Source organism: Centropristis striata, chromosome 13 (assembly GCF_030273125.1).
Source record: "Centropristis striata isolate RG_2023a ecotype Rhode Island chromosome 13, C.striata_1.0, whole genome shotgun sequence".
Classification (NCBI taxonomy): Eukaryota; Metazoa; Chordata; class Actinopteri; order Perciformes; family Serranidae; genus Centropristis; species Centropristis striata.
This window is the reverse complement of record NC_081529.1, coordinates 14866683-14892771: the sequence shown is the minus strand read 5'-3', so window position 1 is coordinate 14892771 and position 26089 is coordinate 14866683. Positions and strand designations below refer to the sequence as shown.

The 26089-nt window shown below is 39.2% G+C and overlaps 2 non-coding genes across 2 annotated transcripts; both read left to right on the top strand.

Annotated features, from left to right (window-relative positions):
- Positions 1-15860: 15860 nt before the first annotated feature.
- Positions 15861-16047, top strand: LOC131984210 (U2 spliceosomal RNA). The gene has a single exon (XR_009395553.1). It is a non-coding gene; the product is annotated as a U2 spliceosomal RNA (small nuclear RNA).
- Positions 16048-16963: 916 nt separating this feature from the next.
- Positions 16964-17152, top strand: LOC131984185 (U2 spliceosomal RNA). The gene has a single exon (XR_009395532.1). It is a non-coding gene; the product is annotated as a U2 spliceosomal RNA (small nuclear RNA).
- The last annotated feature ends 8937 nt before the right edge of the window (positions 17153-26089 follow it).

Genomic DNA, 26089 nt, shown 5'->3' with positions numbered 1-26089 from the left:
ACCTTAATTCTGATTTAAAGGAAAATCTTAATTTAAGGTGCTTGTTGTAACAGTTCCAGAAGAACATTAAACCAGCTTCAGAGCCAAAAATCCAGACTGGATGTGAATTGTCAAAAAATGCAGGCTTTTTTTTTGACAGTTAGCCGGATCATGACCCAGATTGTTTACTGTGAAAATAAATGCTGAAGTTTTTTACAAAGTACAAATGACTCCTTCCTTGAGAGTCAGAATGAAATATTATTAATATATATTATCATAATATTAAGGATTTTTTTGTACTAAAATACTTCACCTTTAAAGCTCTAACTTACTCAGACTTCAAAGTCTTATATTAACTTTAGATTAACATCTGAATCATTTTTGCATCAAATAAGGATGAGAAGAAACAAAACGTTCATACTTGCCTACCACTCAGAAAAATCTGAATGAATCTTGGACCTCAAACATGGTAACGAGGCAGAGGGGAAAGTACAGCAGGATTGAATTCTGTATAAAACAATAGAAGTTGCTCTCAGTCTGAACTGTTTATGGATAGCAGTGATTTCTTGATTAGGGTAATATCTGAAATGATTCCAATATATTTGAAGTTGTTGACCTGTTCAAATACCTCTGTGCCTCTGTTTTGAGAGCCCCCAGTGTAACCGTAAGTTGATTAATAACCCAGTCAATATGGGTTATCGTATCACACATACACAGGACACTACACTGAGGTATGCAGTGACATAATCACTGTGGTGACTGTGTTGCTGTTTCTCTCTCCTACACTTGACCTTGTTATTGGTCAAAAGTATGTTCTCTCTTTCCCTGTTGTAACATCATGACTATAAATACAGTATGTGTTTGTGTGCATGCATGCATGCATGCGTCTTTGTATGTGATGTTATGCTCAGTGTTGCCTTAGATATGCTGGTACACTGGAAGTCATGATGAAACAAACACATCAACAATGTTGCATAGATGTCAACAGTTTTATCAAGTGGAAATAAAGAAATTGATTGGAATAATGAAATTGTTCAATAGTCTGAGCATTCTGCCCTTTTGCTATTCATAAACCATCAGTAAGTTTGAATGTAAAGTCCTTCTTAAGTACCATACTTAACGTATAGAAATATTTTAAGTTTAAACGGATCACAAAATTCCTGCCTATATTGGGCTTAATGGGCATTTTGATCACTGTTTTCATGAAATCGCAGCTTAAGTTTTATGATTTTTTCAAAGAGTTTCGGTTTATAATGTGTGTGTATAGCACGGAATGTTCAGACCTAGAGTGGATGATGTGGAGTGGAGATAGGCTGGGAAAATATCAGATTTTTTTTCAAACAACCTATCCTCCTTTCCACAACTTTCACTCTAAATACATACTTTCTAGGCCAGATTGTAGAGAAATTCCTGCTGGTTGCACACATCCTATTCTGAAATCAGTCGGACTGACTGACAGATTTGGTTAAGTGTGCCTCGATGTGACAGCAACACCGTCTAACTGTCCCATAGAGTCTAATGTTAACTGGGACCAGACATTTCTAGAAGAAACAGAAAAGGCCAGTTTTCTAACCTATGATGTTGCTCACATTTTTTTAACTACAGACATGAAACCTACTGTACATCAACGTGTTCGGGAGAGCCTTGTCTTTCTGATGATGATAATATTTTGTGACGTGCTCCATCGAAATGAGTCACATTGACCCCGAAACACATTTTGAGATTTTGATATGTCTGTAAAGAGGAGACTCTTAGCTTCATGTCAATACCAACATTATGTTTCTACGCCAAATATTCCATGAGATATGCTCATCCAAAGTTCAACTGTTATCAAACGTTAGTTTCGAGAAAAAAACTGCCCACCTCTGGCTGCTTTCACTGTGCCAGAAGATTCCACAGCTGTTAATTCTGTTGATTGCTCTGCTCTGATTGGTCGACCCCAACGCCTTTGATGCTTTGATGTGATTACAGTTACAGTTAAAGATACACGCATGCACACACACACACACACACACACACAGGTCATTTAGTGTAATAACAGTTAAAGATACACGCACGCACACACACACTGGTCATTTAATGTAATAACAGTTAAAGATACACGCACGCACACACACACACTGGTCATTTCATGTAATAACAGTTAAAGATACACGCACGCACACACACACTGGTCATTTAATGTAATAACAGTTAAAGATACACGCACGCACACACACACACGCACACACACATGCGCGCGTAAGCGCGCACACTCCTCCAGATACAAATGTTTCACACACACACACACATTAAGAGGTTAAAGGGCATAGGTTGCTGTATAAACAAATACTTGAAGAGGAATGCTTGTTGTAGGTGTGCTCCTTGTATATTATATAGTATCATAACATTACTAGTATTAACTGTTTGAAATTTCTGAAGAATCTCATCATAGTGTACACACACTGGCAGTAGCCCCCGTGGCCCTTTCAGAATTTCCCCAGAGGAAATTTTCTAGTTTAAATATAGTATTTTGAAGAATAGATAATATATACATAAATATTAAATTTTGCAAATAAAATTAAAATATTGCGCTATATGCTCACAGGTAAAAACTTTCAAGTCTATATCTATACAATAAAAACTATACAGAAAATGGGTAGAATCTGAACAAATATTAAGTATATATACAAAAGTACTCTATATTATTATAACAATAGAAAGATAGATATAATACAAAGACTATGCTGACAGTTGTATATATTTGTATACATATCGCCATTTGCACAAAATTTAGCCTAATTATGTTCATATCTAATAAAATCCTAAATATAGTGTAATTTATTGTAATAATACAGAATATATATAATATTAATGTATTGTTTTATATTTACACTCTGCAGCCTGCAGATCGGGGCGGAGCTCAACGGACGTTGAGGTGGGTGGAGTCAAACGTTGAGCTGGGTGGAGTCAAAAGCAGTGGAATTTCAGTCGTTTAGCTCCGGTGGATTAATGTGAGGAGAACATTGCAAAACTTTTCAATTTAATCAGAGATAGAGGTGCTACATGTGATGATAACTGGACAGAGTTAATTATGGACTATTTCACCGCACCGGTAGGTGAGGGGACGAGAGGAGAGAGAGACAGCGGGACCTCCGACTAGGATGCGGACGGTCCGGCTAACGTTAGCCAAGATAATGACGGAGAGAGTGAGTTGGGGGAAGATGAGGAGGAAGATATTGTGCTCATGGATGAGCCAATGGTAGCATACAATGTCTCTGACTGTAGTTATCTAAACGAGGACAATGTTAAAGAGACTGCGATAGCTCGGGAGTACAAGTGGAGCCGCAAACTTCACAACAGCGGCGCCTGCTAGCTGCTGTTTACCGGAGGAGACGTGAGAAGACGTGACCTAGTTAAAGAGATGACTGATGGTACGTGCTTATACTTTATCTACACGATCCTCTTTTTCTCTGTTAGTAAGGGCTAATAAAATCACTAGAGCAGGCTAAGAAAGCAGCTAATAATGCTGTGTGATAACTATAGTGTGTGTAACATTAGCCCAGGTGTGTGTACTCAGGTGTCTACTGTCTCCTATAAATTACAGTTTCATTCACTCAAAAAAGTGTTGTTTCTGAACATAATCCAGGCAGTGATGACCTTATCACCACACAACTGAGGCTAATTATTAAACAGTAATATACAAACATAATTTGTAGGAGACAGGTTTGCTGTGAGACACAAAGATGAGGAGATATTTAGGCTATAACAAAATAAACAGCCTAAAGTATGGTAAAAGTATAGTAAAAGTATTGTTTAAAAGATCTGATATGGTGAATCATAACCTGTATGGTGAATATGTTATGTTTCTGAATATGGGGCTGTATTAAATCCTGTGCAGTCTGTCTATCAGTGAATGATCATATTGAAGCAATAATACAGAAATGATCAGGCCTCATTCAACAATGATTCAATGTGATTTAGCCAGCCCAAAAGGTTTGTGATGACTGGATTTTTCATTTATGCTATCTTATTTTGTAGATGAAAACATTTGGTCCATGTTGTGAAGCTCCATACGACTCTATGAGAGGATGCAGTGTGAGAAGCAGCAACACCAGAGGACTGCCTGCTTCCTTGATGCATGTGACAGTTTAATTATGAAATAATAATAAACAAATATGAAATAATATAAAATATATTCTGTATTATTATATTAAAAGGGCCATTGTCTGTATATATATTTTTAATTGTATGGATATGCACTTGTAAGTAACTGTAAGTAAATGTGTGCATGTGGCTCAATATTTAATATTTTATAAATATTATTTATATTAATATTTTTTAAGTATTATATTTAAATACCCATTATATATTCTGTATTACATCATATGTACAGTATATTTTTTCATACTTTGTCATTATTGTATTCCATATGTTTTGGATACTTATCTACATGGGCTTCTAGGCCTGTACTGTGTTGTGTATTGCTTTGATTTTTGAATTTATTGGTTTATGTTGTTTAATAGAGGGGTTTTTCTGTGATTTTTAATTCAGTTATTTATGTTATTCTTTAAATATGTTATCTTTGATTTTTAATTGTGTTCAGTTCAATAAAGATGATGTTAAAGTCACCTCAGTCTTTGATCTCTTACGTAAGTGGTATAACCTTATGTACAAAGCACATTCACCTTGTCAGTGTGTCTGACAGAATTTTTCTAGTACAAGTAAAATGTTACAAATGACACATCATAATAGCATTATAAATTAGGATAGATAAAGTTTTAACATTTATCAAAATAAACAATGACCCATATTTTACTAGAATTCACTAAAGGCAAAAAAAACCTCGACATTAGACTTCAAAAGGATGCAAACTATTTTAGCATGATGAAAATGGGAATGACAACAGCTTTTTAAAGTTTTAATGGCGCTTCAAACTCCCTTATTTGTCATTTGGTGCATTTCTCACATCAATATTAACATTTGCACAACAGTTAGTTCAACCTCCTCAAACTTTAGTCATTTGTGCTCATCATATTAGCAGTTTCTCCTTACAACAAATTATAAATGCTTTTGGACATGCATTAATTGCTTTCATACAACTCTCTGCTGTTTTATAACATTATCATTGCTTATGTCATGTCAGTCAAAATTAACTATACTTGTGAATGCTGAATAGTCATTCCATATAAAACTAATAGTCCTCATTTCTTTACTTGAGTCATTACAAACAAAAATATAAATATATATATGCTCCTTATTTGTTTATATGCGGCCAGTAATAACCAAACGGTGCTTCGCGCTGTCATTAATAAGTGGTGCGGTTGAGTAAATCTAACATACTCCTCCAGCTCTACATTTGACTCCACCCAGCTCAACGTTTTACTCCACCCACCTCAACGTCCGTTGAGCTCCGACCCGATCTGCAGGCTGCAGCCAGGGGCTTCTCGAATCACGAGCTATTTGCTTGTGGATCTGTGTGGATCTGCGACAAGAACGTCTCAAAAATACGCAAGTGAGGAAAGAGATGCGTGTGTGTGATTGGTGATCCACAAATGCTGAGTCACACTTCACAAGCAGAATTTTTCAGTTTTACAAATGGCTTTTTTTTACGAATAGACATTTATTTGTAAAAACCAACACACAAGTTACAAATCCTAAATTTGTGTTTGTGGAAGGAATATTTGTATGCATACAACAACACTGCCACCTACTGGTGAGGAGGGCAGGTAATTTGTGAATCACGAGCTATTTGCTTGTGGATCTGTGTGGATCTGCGACAGGAACGTCTCAAAAATGCATAAGTGAGGAAAGAGATGCGTGTGCGTGATTAATGATCCACAAATGCTGAGTCACACTTCACAAGCAGAATTTTCAGTTTTACAAATGGCTTTTTTGTTTTTACAAATGGAAAATTGTGTATTTACAAAAACACAATATATTTACAAGTACACTCGTATTTGTAAAAACCAAAATACAAGTTACAAATTAGAAATTTGTATTTGTGGATAGCAAAACATGTGTGCAAATCAAAAATATTTGTAGATCACCCCCTGTGTGTTTACAAGTATTAATGAGACAAATTTAAGCCCATACTAGAAGACAAAATAAGGCAGCTTGAACAGCAACACAAAAGGAACTCAACTTCAAGCTTGTTGAATAATCTAAAACAGCTTAATAAATGAAAAATTGAGAGCAATTTAAGGTTCACTAACCAAAAATACTACGAAAATGGTAATAGAGCGAGCAGGTTACTAGCATTAAGACTTAAAAAACAACAGTCATCAAACATAGTACAGAAATTAATGGAGAATAATTCAACTCTCACAAAACCGAACGAAATATCACAGTCCTTCGCAGAATTTTACAAGTGTCTATACAAAAATACAGACACTTGCACAAATGATGAGGAATTGGCACAATTTTTAGAAGTTATAAAATTAAAAGAATTACCTGAATCTATAGCAAGAGAACTGGATGAGCCAATCAAAGATCTGGAAATACGTCAGATAATCTCCACACTGAAAAATAATAAAAGCCCTGGCCCAGACGGGTTTATTAACAAATTTTATAAAGCTTTTATAGAGATTATATCACCTTTATTACTAGATGCTTACCATCATGCATTAAAATCTGGCTTTATGGCCCCCTCTTGGAGAGAGGCTACTATAGTAGTGATACATAAAGATGGCAAAGACCCCACTAAAGGCCAATCGTACAGACCGATCTCATTATTGAATACAGATCTCCGAATCTTAACAGCTATTCTGGCAAGACGTGTCAATAAAGTTACCACAGAAATTGTCCATCCCGATCAGACGGGGTTTATAAAGGGAAGATACTACGGGGACAACATTAGAAGGTTCTTAAATTTAATGACACACCCAAAAGTTAAAGAAGAGGAATCAATGATATTATCCTTAGATGCCATGAAAGCGTTCGATAGAGTTTCCTGGCAATACCTTATTCAAACTCTGAAACGATTCAAATTTGGCCCAAACTTCATTAAATGGATACAAACCTTATACTCAGATCCGCAATCCGCAGGTAAGGTTAACGGATTTCTCTCAGAGCGCTTTACTCTGGAACGCGGGTGTAGACAAGGTTGTTCACTATCTCCTTTGCTTTTTGATATCAGTATCGAACCATTAGCACAGATGATTAGGGACAATGATAATATAAGAGGGGTTACTATAAATGGGGAACAGCATAAAATTTCAACGTATGCTGACGATGTATTGTTGTATCTTACAAAACCTGCAACAACAATATCATATCTAAAGGACATCATTTTCACTTATGGACACTTCTCGGGATACAAATTAAACGTGGACAAAACAATGGCCATGGATATAGGTGGCAACATCTCAGATACAACTAAATTGCAGAGTGGGTTTAAATGGCCAGTAGATGGCGTCAAATATTTAGATATTCATATACCATCTTCATTAGAAAAACTATACGATTTCAATTACAAAAGCTTAATTCATAACATTAGTAAGGACTTAGATAGATGGTCAATATTGCCCCTTTCGCTGCTGGGCCGCATTGAGAGTGTCCGTATGAATGTGCTGCCCAAATGATTATATTTATTTCAAATGATACCGATTAACATCCCCAAAACTAAATTTCACAAGTTGGACAAACTAATTTCAATATTTATCTGGCAGAGAAAGCGACCAAGAATCAGACTAAAAGCGCTACAGTTATCTAAAGCAAAGGGAGGGCTCAAACTACCTAATCTGAGATACTACTTTTGGGCTGCGCAATTAAAACCATTAGTAATATGGATTCAGGACCTATCACATACACGCTGGCTCAATATTGAAAAGAGTTTATGTGAAAGACCTTTACATGCCTTGCCATTCTTAGATGTCCATCCAAGCAAAATAAATATGGGTGATTGGACCAAAATCACATTAAAAATTTGGGAGACAATAAAATTTACTTTTGGGTTGCCTAAAACAATTTCAGCACTTACAAACATTGGATGTATGAATGGTTTTTTGCCCTCTAAATTAGATACAGGTTTCAGGAATTGGTCGAGGTATGGACTCACCAATTTACATCAACTCCACAATGCTGGCAATTTTAAATCACTTACACAGCTGTCGGAGGAATTTAAACTACCTAGCACAGATTTCTTCAGATACTTGCAGTTACGGGATTTCTTATTAAAACATAAAGATTGGGACAAAGTTGCCAAACCGGCACTAATTGAAGAGCTATTGATTAAAGTACAAACAAAAAAATGGGATAAGAAATTAATAAGTTGTTGTTACCAAATATTCCTGAGCATGAATTTGAATAATACTGCACAGGTGAAGGAGAGATGGGAAATTGAAATTAATGCCAACATATCACATGATGTGTGGGAGGAAATTTGTACTGAAGTACATTCGGTAACTAATTCAAATGTATGGAGATAATTTAAATGGAAGGTGGTCATGAGGTTCTTCCGGACACCTGAAATTACAGCTAAATTTAGCACTACGCATTCAAATAAGTGTTGGAGAAACTGTGGCCCACACATTGGCAATCAGACCCACATACTATGGCTATGCCCAAAACTGAAAGCATTCTGGAAGGAAGTGTTTGAAACAGTTAATAAAATATTTGGTGGAAATATAACTATGGATCCAATGGTGGCCCTACTAGGTCTATTACCAAAAGGCATTGAAGGAAGAGCCAAAAAATATCTTTTACAGATATTACTAGCAACAGCAATTAAATGCATTACAGTAAGGTGGTTGAAGCCTGACCTCCTTCCTACAAGCCTGTAAGAAGGAGCAGGCTGCCACAAGGACTGAAAGAGAGGAGGCGCAAGTATCCAGATGCTAAAGTGGCTAAGCAGCTGAAGGACAAGGCGGAAAAGGGGGCTGCTATGCTCAAGTCTATTTCTGCTCACAGAGAGAAAAAGATGAAAGTGAAAGAGCAGAAGGAGAAAGCAGAGCAGCAGAGCCAGCGGGAATGGCTTCAGGCCGAGAAAGTGTCTGAGAGGCTTTTTCAAGAAGAAAAAAAACGAATGGCTAAGACAATCAGTGACAATGGAATCAAATGTCATAACAGTAATGTCAACCTGGTGGCTAAAAAACAAGCCCGCCTTGAATAGCTGAAAAAGGAGGAAGTTGTTGCTGCAAAGAAAAATGCAGACCAAATTGCTGAGTGATAGACAATATCAGCAATATGTTCAGCAGGAACTTCACAAGGCAGCAGACAGTCAGCGAAATGTTAAGCCTCTTTTGGCTGTAAGCACAGGACGGCCTGAATTGTATTGTGATTACACTGACAAACCGATGCCCCGTCATGCTACTGACCAGACCCGCTTTGTGAAACGGTACATGGAACAGTGGAATATGCTAGATTAGGTCATTTTAAAAAAACAACATTTAAGCACCTAGAATCATACATGAAGACATTTTCATTAGGATCCAGATTCTGACATCAGATTTATGTTATGACATCATTGTCACACAGAAATCCAAGATGGCCTCTGTCAGGCCTTTAGATTTAGTGAATTAGGCCTAGCTCCTTTTTGGAACTTTATTTTGACACTGTTTTGACTTTACAACAATGTTGATTTAATTACCATTTAATGTCCGACTTCTGTTGACCCTGGGAGGTCCTCTTAAACTAAAAGGCTGTAACCAATAAAGGGGTAACTGAAACTTCAACACTTAAACAAGATCACTATGAGATATCTGCCTCACTACATTCTGAACCATCAGATTCAGATTCCTTCCCCTCATTCAGATTCCTCCTACTCTCTAAAGTCATCTCCTTTTTCATCATCAACCTCACTCCCGTCTCCTTTGCTCTCTTTAGGTGGTGCAGGTGCAGGCAGGTGTATTAGGAGAGCAGGTCGCTTGTGTCTGACAGGATGACAGCCACCGCCCACCAGCACCCAGTGGTGAAGGAGATGAGAGTGAGGTTGATGATCAAGAAGGAGATGATCTAGATCAGCTATTCTCAACCTTGGGGTCCCGACCCCAATTGGGGTCGCGAGATGATTCCTGGGGTTTGCCAAATCATTTGGAAGTGTTTTAGTCTTTTTGGTAATTTAATGTCTTTTTTTGCCCATTTTGTCTTTTTTGGTCATTTTGTGTCTTTTTTGGTCATTTTGTTTTCTTTTTTTGGTAATTTTGTGTCTTTTCTGGTCATTTTGTGTCATTTTTTAGTCATTTTGTTTCTTTTTTAGCCATTTTGTTTCTTTCTTGGGCCATTTTGTGTCCCTTACTTGGTCAATTTGTGTCTTTTTTTGGTCATTTTGTGTCTTTTTGTTGAATTTGTGTCTTTTTGTGGTCATGTTTTGTCATTTTGTGGTCAATTTGAGTCCTTTTTTGCTTAATTTTATGTATTTTTTTGGTCAATTTGAGTCCTTTTTTGCTTAATTTTATGTATTTTTTTTGGTCAATTTGATTCTTTTTGGGTAATTGTGTGTCTTTCCTGACAAATCCCAAAGTATCAAGTTATTACTTTCCAAGGAGTCTCTGGCTTGAAGCTGACTGTTACACACTCAGGAGGTCAGAATGGCCCTTTAAACTTATAGCAAAGGACTTAAATTAATTAGTAACAATATAAAAACAATATAATAACTGTGCGGTGAGATTCTGTTCAGTGAGCGGGGGTCACAGACAATATGCATGTTAAATTGGGGGTCGCGACTCAAAAAGGTTGAGAACTACTGATCTAGATAGTAGGAAGAATCTGAATGAGGGGAAGGAATCTGAATCTGACGGTTCACAGTGTAGTGAGGCAGAATTCTCACAGTGATCGGGTTTTAGGTGTTGAAGTTTCAGTTGCCCCTTTATTGGTTACATCCTGAAAAACTGAAAGTCTTATACTTACTTGCTTTGTTCCTTCACACTTTTAGTTTAAGAAGACCTTTCAGGGTCACCAGAAGTCAGACATTCAATGGGAATTAAATCAACATTGTCGTAAAGTCAAAACAGTGTCAAAATAAGTGTCAATGGGTTTTCTCTGGGTGCTCCGGTTTAGATTATGCTGGGTTTACACCAAACGATTTTCACAGTCCCAGACTAAAAACTGAAAGTCTTTAGTAAATCTAGGAGTCTTACTGGAGTCACAGTGCGCTCCCGTCATCCCGATCGTTAAGTGTAAGGTAGTAATCGGCGCTGTTTCTTATCAGTCTTTTCCTAATCTTGGGTTTGCGATCATATCAAACGTGTTTGATATTATCGCAAGTCGCAGTGACGTAACACAATCAACAACCAATAGATGAGCGGGTCCAGACCGGCAGAAAAACCACTTCGACAGGAAAAAGTAACATCACAATAATGTCAGAAAACTCAATCCTAAATACAAATATAGAGATGTATTATATTTATGGCCACAAGCGGGATTTTGGGGGCGCTGTTTCTTAGTAAAAAGAACAGTAAGCAGACCCAGTTAAAATGTATAAATAAATGTATACATAAATAAGTAATAAATAATTGATGATGAATGTGTGATTAACTAAATGAAAGTTGATAGAGCTGATAAGTATAATTATTCAATTAAACAAATAATTAAATAGGACATAAATGTATATCATGAATTCTTTTCTACAGTTTCCTTTCCTTTATTCTTCCTTATATCTATTTTACTTTTTTAATTTTAACTTTTCATGTCAGAAAAACAGAAACCCCTTTTCAGCTTTGTGAGGGGCATTTTGTGGCGTCTTCTTTTCTTTTTCTTTTTTCAACACAAACCACTGCACACACAAATATTGCATGGTAAAAAAAAAAAAAAGCTAAAGAAAATCTAGTTGTAGTCTTGTAAATAGTGATCCTGCAAGATTCACAGTCTTTGTAGAATCTCAGTCTGAGACTAGGCTGGGACTAAAAACTCTAAACACTTGTCTTTAGATGTGAGCAGGTGTGAGCTGATAGTCTTGCAGGAGTCTTTCCAAATCTTTTCAAAGTCTTCTGGTGTATAGGTAGCATTAGATTATATCTTATTGATCCCACAACGATGAAATTCACTTGTCATGGCAGGAAAAAGCACATGTCTAATCCCTGGATGTTCACCGGTGTCTGACTTCGGATCAGAAGATTGAGGGTTCGAGTCCCTTTGTGGTTGAAAGCTGGAGTTTAGTTCAAAGAGACTTGAGGATGTGCCTTGGTAGCAATCTGTGGAGAAATAATAGAAAGCTTTATTCTGCTCTACAGAAACAATCCATTCATCCATCTGCTGACTGTCTACATTTTTTATAATCTTTTTATTTTATTTTTGTTTTAATTGTTAATACTTTATATTTTTTACTTGTTTATTTGCTAATATTTCTAGTTAGGGCCTCTGGGCAATCGCACCGAGCACTGGTCCCATACAGCAATAGCTGTAGGGACCAGTGCATTTGTGTAATAGAAAATTTGTCTTCTCACTCACAATCCTCAGGTAAAGCTGTCAGAGTTATAGTTTGGGCGTACGACGCACAGATTCGCCACCAAAACCACCAACAGCCTCATTGGCTCCCATATTAAAAACGCAGGGAGATTTCGGAAAAAGGGAAGATGGAACAGTTTTTTTAGATCGCTCTAACAAAGCTATTTTTTTATTTTTATTTAAAAAAAATCACATGTAGACGTTCAGGAAGAACTTGGGACGCTCAAAGTGAAGTCAGATCAATGATGCGTATTATGGTTTTGCCAAAAATGCTTTCTGTTCGAGGCCAGAAATTTCAGTCCACCTCTGGCTGCTGTCACTCTTTCATTAACAGGTGGTGTCAGTTAATTCTGTTGATTGCTTTGATCTGATTGCCTTTGATCTTTGATGTGATTACAGTTACAGATACACGCACACACACATGCGCGTAAGCACGCACACTCCTCACACATGCATACACATGCTTCAAACACACGCACGCACACACGCAGTAACTTTATGTGATTTTAATTACACACACACACACACACCGGCAGTAGCCCCCGTGGCCCTTTCAAAATTTCCCCAGAGGAAATTTTCTAGTTTATACTTCTGTATCCTTTTTATTAGGGCCACAGGGCAATTGCACCGAGCACTGGTCCCACAGCAATAGCTGTAGGAACCAGTGCTCGGGGCGAAGCATTGAAATGAATGGGACAGCGGGAAAAAAATGAGCGAAAAAGAACAATAATTGGAGATTTTTAAACCTCTACTTCTCCGGCATAATTTTACCTAGAGACTCCATTTAAACTGTAAACAGTAGACACAAGTCTTGTGTATTGGTGTATTAATCCACGTTTCGATAGGTCATATAGTTTTTTGTCAATCCCTGTTCAATGACCATGATCATTTTTGGGGAAATTCTGAAATTATAATGGGTGTGTATTGCACGGAATGTTCATGCCACAGTGTGTGACATCATCGCCAGAGTGTAGAGGGAGAGAAAAAAATGTCAAAAAATAAATTTGAAAACTGCGCTCCAGGCCGCAAATTCCACTCTACAGAAATAATTTATACATAGAAACGTAGGAAAATTTGTCTTCTCCCTCACAATCCTCTGGTAAAGCTGTCAGAGTTATAGTTTGGGTGTAGGACGCACTGATGTGCCACCAACGCGCACCAACAGCCTCATTGGCTCCCATATTAAAAACGAAGATTTCTGAAAAAGGGAGATGTAACAGTTTTTTTAGATCGCCATATTAAAAACGCAGGAAGATTCCGGAAAAGGGAAAAAAAATATGTTTTTTTAGATCGCTCTAACAAAGCTATTTTTTTAATTTTCTTTAAAAAAACATATGTAGACGTTCAGGAAGAACTCAGGACGCTCAAAGTGAAGTCAGATCAATGATAGGTATTATGGTTTTGCCAAAAATGCTTTCTGTTCGAGACCAGAAATTTCAGTCTGTCCACCTATGCTGTCAGTATGGCGGAACAGGTGCCAGTTAATTCTGTTGATTGCTTTGATCTGATTGCCTTTGATCTTTGATGTGATTACAGTTACAGATACACACACACACACACACATGCGCGAAAGCATGCACACTCCTCACACATGCATACACATGCTTCAAACGCACGCACGCACGCATACACACACACACACAGTAACTTTATGTGATTTTAATTACACGCACACACACATTTACATTTAGCAGACGCTTTTTTCCAAAGCGACTTACAGGAAGAGTAAAAACAAACAAACACACACACACACACTTTGAGGGCATAGTTTTAAATCTCTGAAGAATCTCATCATAGTGTACACACACCGGCAGTAGCCCCTGTTTCTAGTTGTTCTTTGCTATCCACTTTGCTGCTGTAATTCTTGAAATGTTCCTATTGTGGGACTAATAAAGGAAATCTTAATCTCAGCCCTATGGCTTATAATAATTTTTTTTGCCTATTAATAACTTCTACTCATAGGTATGATTATCGCAAACGTATTACATTTGAAAATCTGCGGGTTTCTCAGTGCAGATGTGTCAGTGCGTATAATCCCCCACAGCGCTGCTGTACAGTATGCATTTACCGTTACAATGTGACACTGACAGGCTGTCTGGGATTATTATCTGGAATATCAATTAAAAAAGAAAGGCCATTTTATATTTATATTTTCTTTCTTTCAGTACAGTTGTCAATAAATTTAACTTCCAGTCTTGGTTACTTGACTTTAGAAAGTTGACATGATGATCACATCATCTGTCTTCAAAGGACAACAAAATAAATTAATTTGAATAATGTTTTATATTATTCATATTTTTTTATTTTTGAGGTGTGGGTCCCTTCTTCCATTTTATCCTACATATGTCACACACTAGTATTTTCAATGTTATTTAGGCACTCTTCGTAAGTTTTTTGTTGTAGCTGAGCTATAGTGAGCTGCTGGTGTGGCTGGTTGGACTGTGGTGGAAAGCATAGACATATATACATAGACTCCGCATTGAGTGCTGAAGCGTACGTCAACGTCGCCGCCATCTTGGATGTGGCAAAGTGCAGAAGCGGAGACAGCGAGAAGATGCCTCATTCATGTGCTGCATGGAAATGTACCAACAGATTTACAGTACAAACCCGATCGCATGGCCTTACCTTTCACAGGTAAGAATCAAAAAATACTTTTGATTGTATCTCGCTATTATAACGTCATTTTACGAACAGAATTTGCTGATTTTGGCTAATACTATGAAGTCCCGCGCATAATACTAATAAGATTTATTCATCCCCGAAGGGAAATTCGGTTGTCACAGCAGTCCGGTATTCAAGTACAATAAAATACAATAGAATAAAATAAAATACTGAGGTAGCATAAATAAAAAAAAACAATAGAAAAAACACTGGATAGAACAAGGACACTTAAGAAGTTAAAAAAGCAGATCAGTTGGTAGGTTGGCAAGATGATGGTAATTATAACTAGAAAATGTCTAAAGAAATTTTGATTGTGTGCTTGCCTCTGGCCCTTGATTCTCATTGATTAAATCAGCAGTTAAACAGGGACTCTGGCCTGAGTTCACAGAAACCTCATACAAGTTTCTAGGACAAATGGTTCATTAGTTAGTAAAAGGGGGCGTGGCTAATCAAAAGGGCGGGAATTTATTAAATATTGTTATGTAGAACTGGTCAGTGATGAACCATCATCATGCATGACAAGTTTGAGGCAGATTGGACAATGTATGGTCAAGTTATAAGGTATCATGCTTTATGAAAAAACGCCATGTCCTTTAAATTAGTATGGCTGTGTCCCAATGTCAAGGATCCTTCCTTGGTAGGATCCTTCCTTCAGAGTCGGGTCCTCCGAAGGCAAGGCAAGAGTCCTTCCTTTGACTGGTGTAATGCACAAATGGGACAGCCTTCGGAGTGTGCAGCTGTGCGTCATTGCGTAATTGGACGTCCTGCTTAACTTCAGCGCCGCTCTCGGCCCTTTTGCTAAGATCAAGTGTAGTATCTGTTCTCATCAGTTTAATAAAAAATAAATAAATAAATTCAGCGCCGCTCTCGGCCCTTTGGCTAAGATCGAGTGTAGTATCTGTTCTTATCAGTTTAATAAAAAATAAATAAATAAATTCAGCGCCGCAATTTCAAAATCAGTTCACGACATGAATGTGTCTCCGGCATCAGCACTCTGACACATATTTGTGAAAATGGAAGAAGATGCTTTAAGGTTGAATCTCCACGATTTATCAAGTAAAAACCATAAAGTGGATTAAACCTGAATATTTAAGTGATCCTGGCTGAATTCAGCCGCTACTTAGTGCCATGAATGCAGCGGCGCATAATTCATCATGGAAATATGTTCTGTGATTTTTTATTTTTTATTTTACAGTACAGTACAATAACAGTTATTTATAAATAACAATAACGGATAATGGCAGACTTTCGGTCCCTGTAAACATAATAAAGAAATGTATAATTTTCTGAATGGCACAGTTGCACATAGTACATCATCATCGGACGCATATAAATTAATTAACAATAACTTTAGCGACTGAGACGGCATTAATTAACTTAACCGGCAATGTATCAAGATGACGTTTATTATCTTTAAGCTTAATATTCTGGCATTTGTTTATGTTTATGTTTTTGCTTGACTTTGAACACACGTTTTGTAAGTTATGTGATAACATTCAGTGTAAACTGAAAATATCTACATATTTAAATGCATATTGCGCCGCCGGCGTCGCTGTTTCTACGCTCGCCATTTTTAAATCTCCCGGTAGACCGGTGTGCGCAATGCTTTATGGGTAGTCGGAGCGCACGGAGGATACACAAATGCATCCTCGGAATTTGGGCAAAAGAAGGACTCTGTCCTCCGGAGTATCCTCGACATTGGGACAGTCCTTCGGCGGATGTCGATGACGTGGTGTCCTTCAAATCCGGCCGTTTGAGCATCCTTCCTTGACTTTGGGACACAGCCACAAGCTGTGTCCCAATGTCAAGGATCCTTCCTTGGTAGGATCCTTCCTTCAGAGTCGGGTCCTCCGAAGGCAAGGCAAGAGTCCTTCCTTTGACTGGTGTAATGCACAAATGGGACAGCCTTCGGAGTGTGCAGCTGTGCGTCATTGCGTAATTGGACGTCCTGCTTAACTTCAGCGCCGCTCTCGGACCTTTGGCTAAGATCAAGTGTAGTATCTGTTCTTATCAGTTTAATAAAAAATAAATAAATAAATTCAGCGCCGCAATTTCAAAATCAGTTCACGACATGAATGTGTCTCTGGCATCAGCACTCTGACACATATTTGTGAAAATGGAAGAAGATGCTTTAAGGTTGAAACTCCACGATTTATCAAGTAAAAACCATAAAGTGGATTAAACCTGAATATTTAACTGATCCTGGCTGAATTCGGCCGCTACTTAGTGTCATGAATGCAGCGGCGCATAATTCACCATGGAAATATATTCTGTGATTTTTTATTTTTTATTTTACAGTACAGTACAATAACAGTTATTTATAAATAACAATAACGGATAATAGCGGACTTTCGGTCCCTGTAAACACAATAAAGAAATGTATAACTTTCTGAATGGCACAGTTGCACATAGTACATCATCATCGGACACATATAAATTAATAAACAATAACTTTAGCGACTGAGACGGCATTAATTAACTTAACCGGCAATGTATCAAGATGACGTTTATTATCTTTAGACAAATATTCTGGCATTTGTTTATGTATATGTTTTTGCTTGACTTTGAACACACGTTTTGTAAGTTATGTGACAACATTCAGTGTAAACTGTAAATAGCCTACTTATTTAAATGCATATTGCGCCGCTAGCGTCGCTGTTTCTACGCTCGCCATTTTAAAATCTCCCGGTAGACCGGTGTGCGCAATGCTTTATGGGTAATGGGAGCGCACGGACGATACACACATGCATCCTTGGAATTTGGGCAGAAGAAGGACTCTGTCCTCCGGAGCATCCTCGACATTGGGACAGTCCTTCGGCGGATGTCGATGACGTGGCATCCTTCAAATCCAGCCGTTTGAGCATCCTTCCTTGACATTGGGACACAGCCATTGTCTGTCTTGGAGAAGGGAGGGGGGGTCGGGGGGAGGCTTTGGTAGCTAAGCACAGCAGTCAACTGCAATCAACTGAAATTAACTGCTGGTGGAGACAGTTCCGCCACAGTGAGCAGGCAGAGGTGGACTATAGCGTCATATTTGAGTCATTGTTTGATCTTTGCGCACATATTCAGCAACTGAGTGAAGCAGACTCTCCCCCGTGCTCGCTCTCGATGGAGCTCTGCTCCCGCGGAGCGAGGACTCTTTACACATTGGGGGCGGGGCCAAGGCTGACCCCAGGCCTCTTATGATTGGTCATTTTCCAGCCCTCCACGTGGGTGCCTTTTCAGTTTACTGCTGACAGCTGGTAGCGGCGGCATCAATTAAACAACAACAACGGTTGTTTCATGACGTTCACGACCACAACTCTACGCTTCATCACTGACAATGAAAAGGTTAAAAAAATGCTGTTTCTTGTTTCTAAATGATCATACAGTAGTTCAAGTGTTAGATCCATGGGTTTGCCGTGACACCGAGCAGAGACCTGCAGTCCAGCGGTGCAGGCTGTCTCTCTGAAGCAGAGGATGGCGGTCGTCTTGATTTATGTCAGTCTTCTCAGACAGCCCACAAACATTGGAAGACTTTCTGATCAGAGACTGGAGCGGTGGTCCGGAGAGAGGAGGATGTGGAGCCGGAGCTCGTCTGGGGGGCGGAGCTCGGCAGCACCTGGTGTCGTTGTGTCCTGAGTCTGAATCTGCTGTCAGGAGGCTGACGTGGACCATACCATGCGTGGTGAAGCATGTGTAACAAATGTTCGCACATTTGGAGTACTGTGCCGGGAAGAGGACGTGCTGTCCCTGAAGGATGTCCGAGCTGAAGGATGTCCGAGCTGAAGGATGTCCGAGCTGAAAGATGTCCGAGCGGAGACACCGGAGCGTCCTGTCAACAGCAGGTAACTAGGTCAAGCTAACTACCGTCAGTAATCGCCGGTGGTTTAACGTAAAATATAATAAATAAACGCTAAACGTGAGACAGAAATATGATGGAGAAGATGCGAACAATGTTTCCATTTTCAATAGTTATCAGACGAAAACGTTTTAGTTTATGTCGCTCCATGCTAACGGTAATAGCTAATTACTAGCTAACATTAGCGTTAGCTAACAATGACATCAAATGGCCGGTTAGGTTGAAAGAACACGTTTTCTTGTGGACGAAAGAGTGTGATGCAAAACATGTCTGAGAAGTCTGGGTGACAACATGATTTTTTTTTTAGCTAGCTACTGTCAATACTTCTGTTGAGCAGAAGCTGCTTTTTTTATTTTAAAAATCTGCCACTACACATGGAGACGCATTTGAAACAGTTAGGCCAAGTAAAGGAATAGCGCATGCTAAACTGCACACATCACAAGAATATAGCCTGCAAGATGTGGTGAGGGAGGTCGCGGAATTTAGGATAACCCGACTGACTGACGTGGAGAACGTGGAGTCACGGTAAGAAATAATAAGTAAAAATAATCATTTCTTTAGAGGTTTGCATCAGCTGTGATGAGCTCCTCTGGCCGAGAATTAAATGATGTTGATGTGGAATTATTTGGGTTTTAAGACAGGTGTTTTTTTTATATTATTGTGGTTACTTTTTCATTTTTGACAGTCATTTCAGACCAATCCTGAGCTGCAGATATGTTCATGTTTAGGCTCAGAGTGGTGAGGGTATTTATGAGGGCTGCTGTTTGAGGTGAAAGGTGTGTTTAATAAGAGGCTCACAGAGGGACAGAGTCGGACAGCTGCGTTTCAATTATTGTGTTTGTGTATACGGTTTGTTTTGGAGTATGGACATAGTTGATGACTTAATACCTGCTGACTTCACTTGACCTGTCTCACTGCCTGTCTGTCACTGTGGTGGATTGATGCCGCTGTACTGTAGCCTACTGAGTGTTGTGCTCTCAGTAGAGCTCCGGTTATAACGGCGGTGAAATTAAAAACACTCCAGCGTCTGTAGTTAGCATTTTCTGGAGGAAGTCCAGAGTCATTAATGAGATGTTGATTCTCTTCCGGTTATATCACTTGATTACGCGTGAATTCGCGAGATTCACTGATACACTGCACTCTGTTGGAAGAGCATTTAATTGTTCTGCCTCTCACTTCACGCCGCTCACTTAGAGATTGGATAATCTTCCACGGCACACCTGATGATTTCTTACGGCACAGTTGTGTGCCGCGGAACAGCTGTTGGGAATCACATGATTGGAGCACAGTTATGGGGCGAATCTGATTGGCTTCTTGTGTTTTGGCTTTGATGTAAATCCGACAGGATTTACATCAAAGCTGGTGGGACTCGGCGAGGTAAGAAGACATACTACTAGCATACTACCGTTACAATTGTGCCTTATAATGTTAGCATTTTCATATTTGAACTTTTAAACTACTGTCGAAAATTTTGTGAAATGTAATTGCAAGTTATTTGAGTTTCATTTGGACGATGTTTGTCATTTTATTTTGCTAATTTATTCGCGGCTACTGGTCTTAGGTCTGAGCTAGCGCTCTCTAGCGAGCTAGCTTTAGCATCATGTAGAAGCAAATGGTCCGTCGAGGCAGAATATCTTCACAGTTACTCCATGTTACAGTTACCATGATGCTAACAGTTGTTAGAACAGTAGATGTGTCTGGTGTTAGCAAACACTATTGATTCTAAGAGTGCATTGCATGGTTTGACTGATTTGATGCTACTGACAGACAGCCGATAATGCATTGTGAGTTGATAATCTAGGCCACAACAGTTTATGATTGCTGTGTTTTGTCTTGTGTCTATCTGGGAAGGTGTCATTATGCTAATAATAATATAATAATGCTAAAAAAAAATGCCAGCTCATGCTATTTTCCTTGATTAATGTTGTCTAAATGCCATTTTTAATGTAGGGTTTGTGTACAATGTTGGCCTGACAAATTTTTTTTAAACTGTGATATGTAGCTAATTGTATGTGGATTTTGATGGTAGCTTCTTGATAATAGTCCTGTTTTTTGTGAGGATGTTTTGGTATTCTTATGTAATAAGGTGTGATAGTAATACCAATGTCATACTCATCAATGGCTAAATTTGAACATTCGGTGTATTTGGATAATATTAAACTGAAACTCATGTCACTTGGTAATGAGAGGTTAAAAAGAAAAGATAATCATGGGGATATACATTTAACCATGGAGTCAGGGCTGTAGAAATTTACTGTAATGATGAACTGGTAGTTTACTTCACCATTTAAGATTTACATTGTGTCAATGTCAATGTTACTCACTACTGTTAGCAGACTATTACCCAAACTATTACCATTTCTTTTTTTCCAATTTGTCATGTCAACTGGTACCTGAAGTATGTGCTCCTGTGACTAATATTAATGTACTCTCTCTCTCTCTCTGTGTGTGTGTATGTGTGTATGTGTGTGTGTGTGTGTGTGTGTGTGTGTGTGTGTGAGTGAGTGAGTGAGTGAGATTGGAAGTTGAAAATGTAGGCTTAAACAGCTTTGGATTAATTTGTTTGTGTGTGTGTGTGTGTGTGTGTCCTCAAGTGGTGCTGTGAAGCATTTTCATTGTAGGCTTTAATCCTGTTTTCTTCTGATATTAATACTGCAGTACTATTTTGATAATAGAGGTTATTATGTAATAAAGTGTATTTGTAATACCAGAGTCATAGCCATTAATGTCTTAAATTAGGCCTCATTTCAAGAGAGAAAAAAGTAAAAAAAAAACCCCTGTATACTTTTTTCAATAGTAATGGAAAAAAATAATTCTTGATTGGAATGCACAGAGTAGGTCATGTCAACTTTTAGTGAAGCTTATGTTTTGATATTTGTATATTTGAATAAAATTGACCAATATTAATGAAAAAAATATGAAAATGAAATATAAATTTTTTTGGTCATGAGTTACCTTAAAAGGTGAGAAAAAAGTTGGTAAATTTTTTTTCTACATTTCCTAAAACCAGTCTTATGTCATGAGGTCCTTTTTGACCCCTGAGGACCATGGGTGCTATAAAAATGTATAAAACACGTAAAAATGTATGAAGAAAGTTAAAATTTATATTATCTATAAAGGATGCAGAGGGGCACATATGCTGAAAATTTTGCTGTGTTTCTAGAGGTGCTATGTGTGTATTTAATTCTAATGATTATATTCAGCTTTATACTGATTTTTATGAATAAGTGATGCATTAATTCAGTTATTTAAAGCATTAATTACACATTATTATTACATTGCTGCAATGCTCACGGTTGTCATCCTGTTCTAGATAAACACTACTTCACCTAAGAGACTTGAGTATCCAGTTCTTCATTGACCTTCAGCATTCAGTTGTTTGTCTTCACCTTTTCAGGTAAGCAATTAAAAAAAAATGCTTTTGTAATGTTGAGAAACACTGAAATTATTATTCATAAAAAACTTTCAACCACTGTTCTGTGATGTCACGTATAGTGATATACAAATATATCTGAAGGAAAGGTGTATTTGGGATAATCAATATTATTAGTATTATTCATGTATTTATTCATTTTTAAATCAGAGAATGGGGGAAAATAGATTATTAGTACAAAAACTAGTAACTAGTAAAAAAAAAAATTGGTAACAATAATGTTCATTCATTAATTGAGGCTTGGTCAAACTCTCATCTAATTAAGTATTGCTGTCTCATTAATGTATTTATTTATTTTGTCGGCTAAAACCTGAGGAGAAGAAGAAGATGACTTTATTAATCCCACAATGGGGAAATTCAACCTCTGCATTTAACCCATCCTTTTTTACACACAAGTGAACACACCATGCAAGGAGCAGTGGGCAGCACATTACTGCGCCCGAAGCCATCACCATGTTGTTTTTTCACATCAGAATAAGTATTTCACATGATGCAGATCTTTCAGCATGTGGTCCTCAATATATAGTATAGAAGTCACTGTATTTTCTGACTTTTCCAGGTTTCCTGTGTCCAGCATCTTCAAGACAGACTAAGCTAACTTTTCATATTTTTTGCACATTTATATTTAGGTTAGGTTTATAGTAGAGTATTTAGTTTGTATAGTTTAGCTTTTTATGCTGGTCTAGGGACAGTTAAGTTAGCAAATTAATTTAGTTCAGATCACTTACAGTTGCATATTATTGTTACAATTGTGTTATTTTGTGAGTTATTGTTGTACAGGCTATTGTATATTGCAGGACCAAGTGAGACGAGGAAGACCACTGCTTCCAAGATGCCGCGCTCAGAAAGTGCGTTGGACAAGTCTCGACCTTGCAGATCCTGCCCCACTGAGCCCAACCACTTCCGACCATGGGGTACCTCAAAGACCTCCGTCAACCAGCCGGCTGTGGATGATGGATAACGCACCCACAACTCCTTCTCCAGTCTACAAGGTATGGGTTTGTTTTTTTCCCCATCACAGTGGACACAGACGTGGCCTGATAATACAATCTGCTGTCTTAACTACTTCCTTTGAATAATAAAATATTAATTCACAATTGAGTATTTATAATGTATGAATAAATTTGGTATTGTGTGTCATCTGGTTCTGAAAATACAGACACCCCCACAGTCCAAGAACAGCTGGATGACCTCTGGACCCACTTGCCCCCGTTCACCAGTTGAAAAGATAGGCTTTTTAAAAAATTCTTCAATTGTTAATTCTGCACAAAGTGATACACAAAACATTGTATGTCTTCCATTTCAACAAACACAAACATGAAATGTATATTTCAATACATAACTTAATGCAAATCAATCATACTAAACATCATCTTTTTTTTTAAACCAACCATTGCACGCACTTCCATCCAAGGAGAGGTTGCATCTTGATGGTAACTTTTTAGATTAACAAAACTTTTGTGAGATTTGTAATTGTTGTTTCTGGGGAGGGGGCGGAGAGGGTAAGTCTAAACATTGCATGCAAGAGACCAACACCGGTGTCTCAGGGGAAAGCTATCTGTATACACAAGTATCAATCTACTTGGTTGCTTCAAAATTTTACGATAGTTTTGCAATTCCTGACCCAGAGAGAAGCACATCAAACAAACAAAAAAAGCAGATTAGATTAGATTAGATTAGATGGTAGATTTTCAAGGCCTTTCAATGACATTAACATTATTTTCAATGACATTCATTTTGCAATTAACATTAGTTTTATCTTCTAAAACATAACTATAATGACATTCAAATGTACCGGCAGTCGCCGGTTCGCATGGTCTTAGCGGGAGAGTTACTGGTTTGCATGGTCTCAGAGGCAGAGTTACTGGTTCACATGGTCTCAGCGACAAAGTTACTGCTTCACATGGTCTCAGCGGCAGAGTTACTGGTTCATATGGTCTCAGCGACAGAGTCACCGGTTCACATGGTCTCTCAGCGACACAGTCGCCGGTTCGCATGGTCTCGGTGGCAGTCGCCGGTTCACATGGTCTCAGTAGCAGTCGCCGGTTCGCGTGGTGTCAGTGGCAGTCGCCGGTTCGCATGGTCTTAGCGGGAGAATTACTGGTTTCCATGGTCTTAGAGGCAGAGTTACTGGTTCACATGGTCTCAGCGACAAAGTTACTGCTTCACATGGTCTCAGCGGCAGAGTTACTGGTTCACATGGTCTCAGCGACAGAGTCACCGGTTCACATGGTCTCTCAGCGACACAGTCGCCGGTTCGCATGGTCTCGGTGGCAGTCGCCGGTTCGCATGGTCTCAGTAGCAGTCGGCGGTTCGCATGGTCTCAGTGGCAGTCGCCGGTTCGCATGGTCTTAGCGGGAGAGTTACTGGTTTGCATGGTCTCGGAGGCAGAGTTACTGGTTCACATGGTCTCAGCGACAAAGTTACTGGTTCACATGGTCTCAGCGACAGAGTTACTGGTTCACATGGTCTCAGCGACAGAGTCACCGGTTCACATGGTCTCTCAGCGACACAGTCGCCGGTTCGCATGGTCTCGGTGGCAGTCGCCGGTTCACATGGTCTCAGTAGCAGTCGCCGGTTCGCATGGTCTCAGTGGCAGTCGCCGGTTCGCATGGTCTTAGCGGGAGAGTTACTGGTTTGCATGGTCTGAGGCAGAGTTACTAGTTCACATGGTCTCAGCGACAAAGTTACTGCTTCACATGGTCTCAGCGGCAGAGTTACTGGTTCATATGGTCTATGCGACACGGTCGCCGGTTCGCATGGTCTCGGTGGCAGTCGACGGTTCACATGGTCTCAGTAGCAGTCGCCGGTTCGCATGGTCTCAGTGGCAGTCGCCGGTTCGCATGGTCTTAGCGGGAGAGTTACTGGTTTGCATGGTCTCAGAGGCAGAGTTACTGGTTCACATGGTCTCAGCGACAGAGTTACTGGTTCCCATGGTCTCAGCGACAGAGTCACCGGTTCACATGGTCTCTCAGCGACACAGTCGCCGGTTCGCATGGTCTCGGTGGCAGTCGACGGTTCACATGGTCTCAGTAGCAGTCGCCGGTTCGCATGGTCTCAGTGGCAGTCGCCGGTTCGCATGGTCTTAGCGGGAGAGTTACTGGTTTGCATGTTTTCAGAGGCAGAGTTACTGGTTCACATGGTCTTAGCGGGAGAGTTACTGGTTTGCATGGTTTCAGAGGCAGAGTTACTGGTTCACATGGTCTCAGCGACAAAGTTACTGCTTCACATGGTCTCAGCGACAGAGTCACCGGTTCACATGGTCTCTCAGCGACACAGTCGCCGGTTCGCATGGTCTCGGTGGCAGTCGCCGGTTCACATGGTCTCAGTAGCAGTCGCTGGTTCGCATGGTCTCAGTGGCAGTCACCGGTTCGCATGGTCTTAGCGGGAGAGTTACTGGTTTGCATGGTCTCGGAGGCAGAGTTACTGGTTCACATGATCTCAGCGACAAAGTTACTGGTTCACATGGTCTCAGCGACAGAGTTACTGGTTCACATGGTCTCAGCGACAGAGTCACCGGTTCACATGGTCTCTCAGCGACACAGTCGCCGGTTCGCATGGTCTCGGTGGCAGTCGCCGGTTCACATGGTCTCAGTAGCAGTCGCCGGTTCACATGGTCTCAGTGGCAGTCGCCGGTTCGCATGGTCTTAGCGGGAGAGTTACTGGTTTGCATGTTTTCAGAGGCAGAGTTACTGGTTCACATGGTCTTAACGGGAGAGTTACTGGTTTGCATGGTTTCAGAGGCAGAGTTACTGGTTCACATGGTCTCAGCGACAAAGTTACTGCTTCACATGGTCTCAGCGACAGAGTCA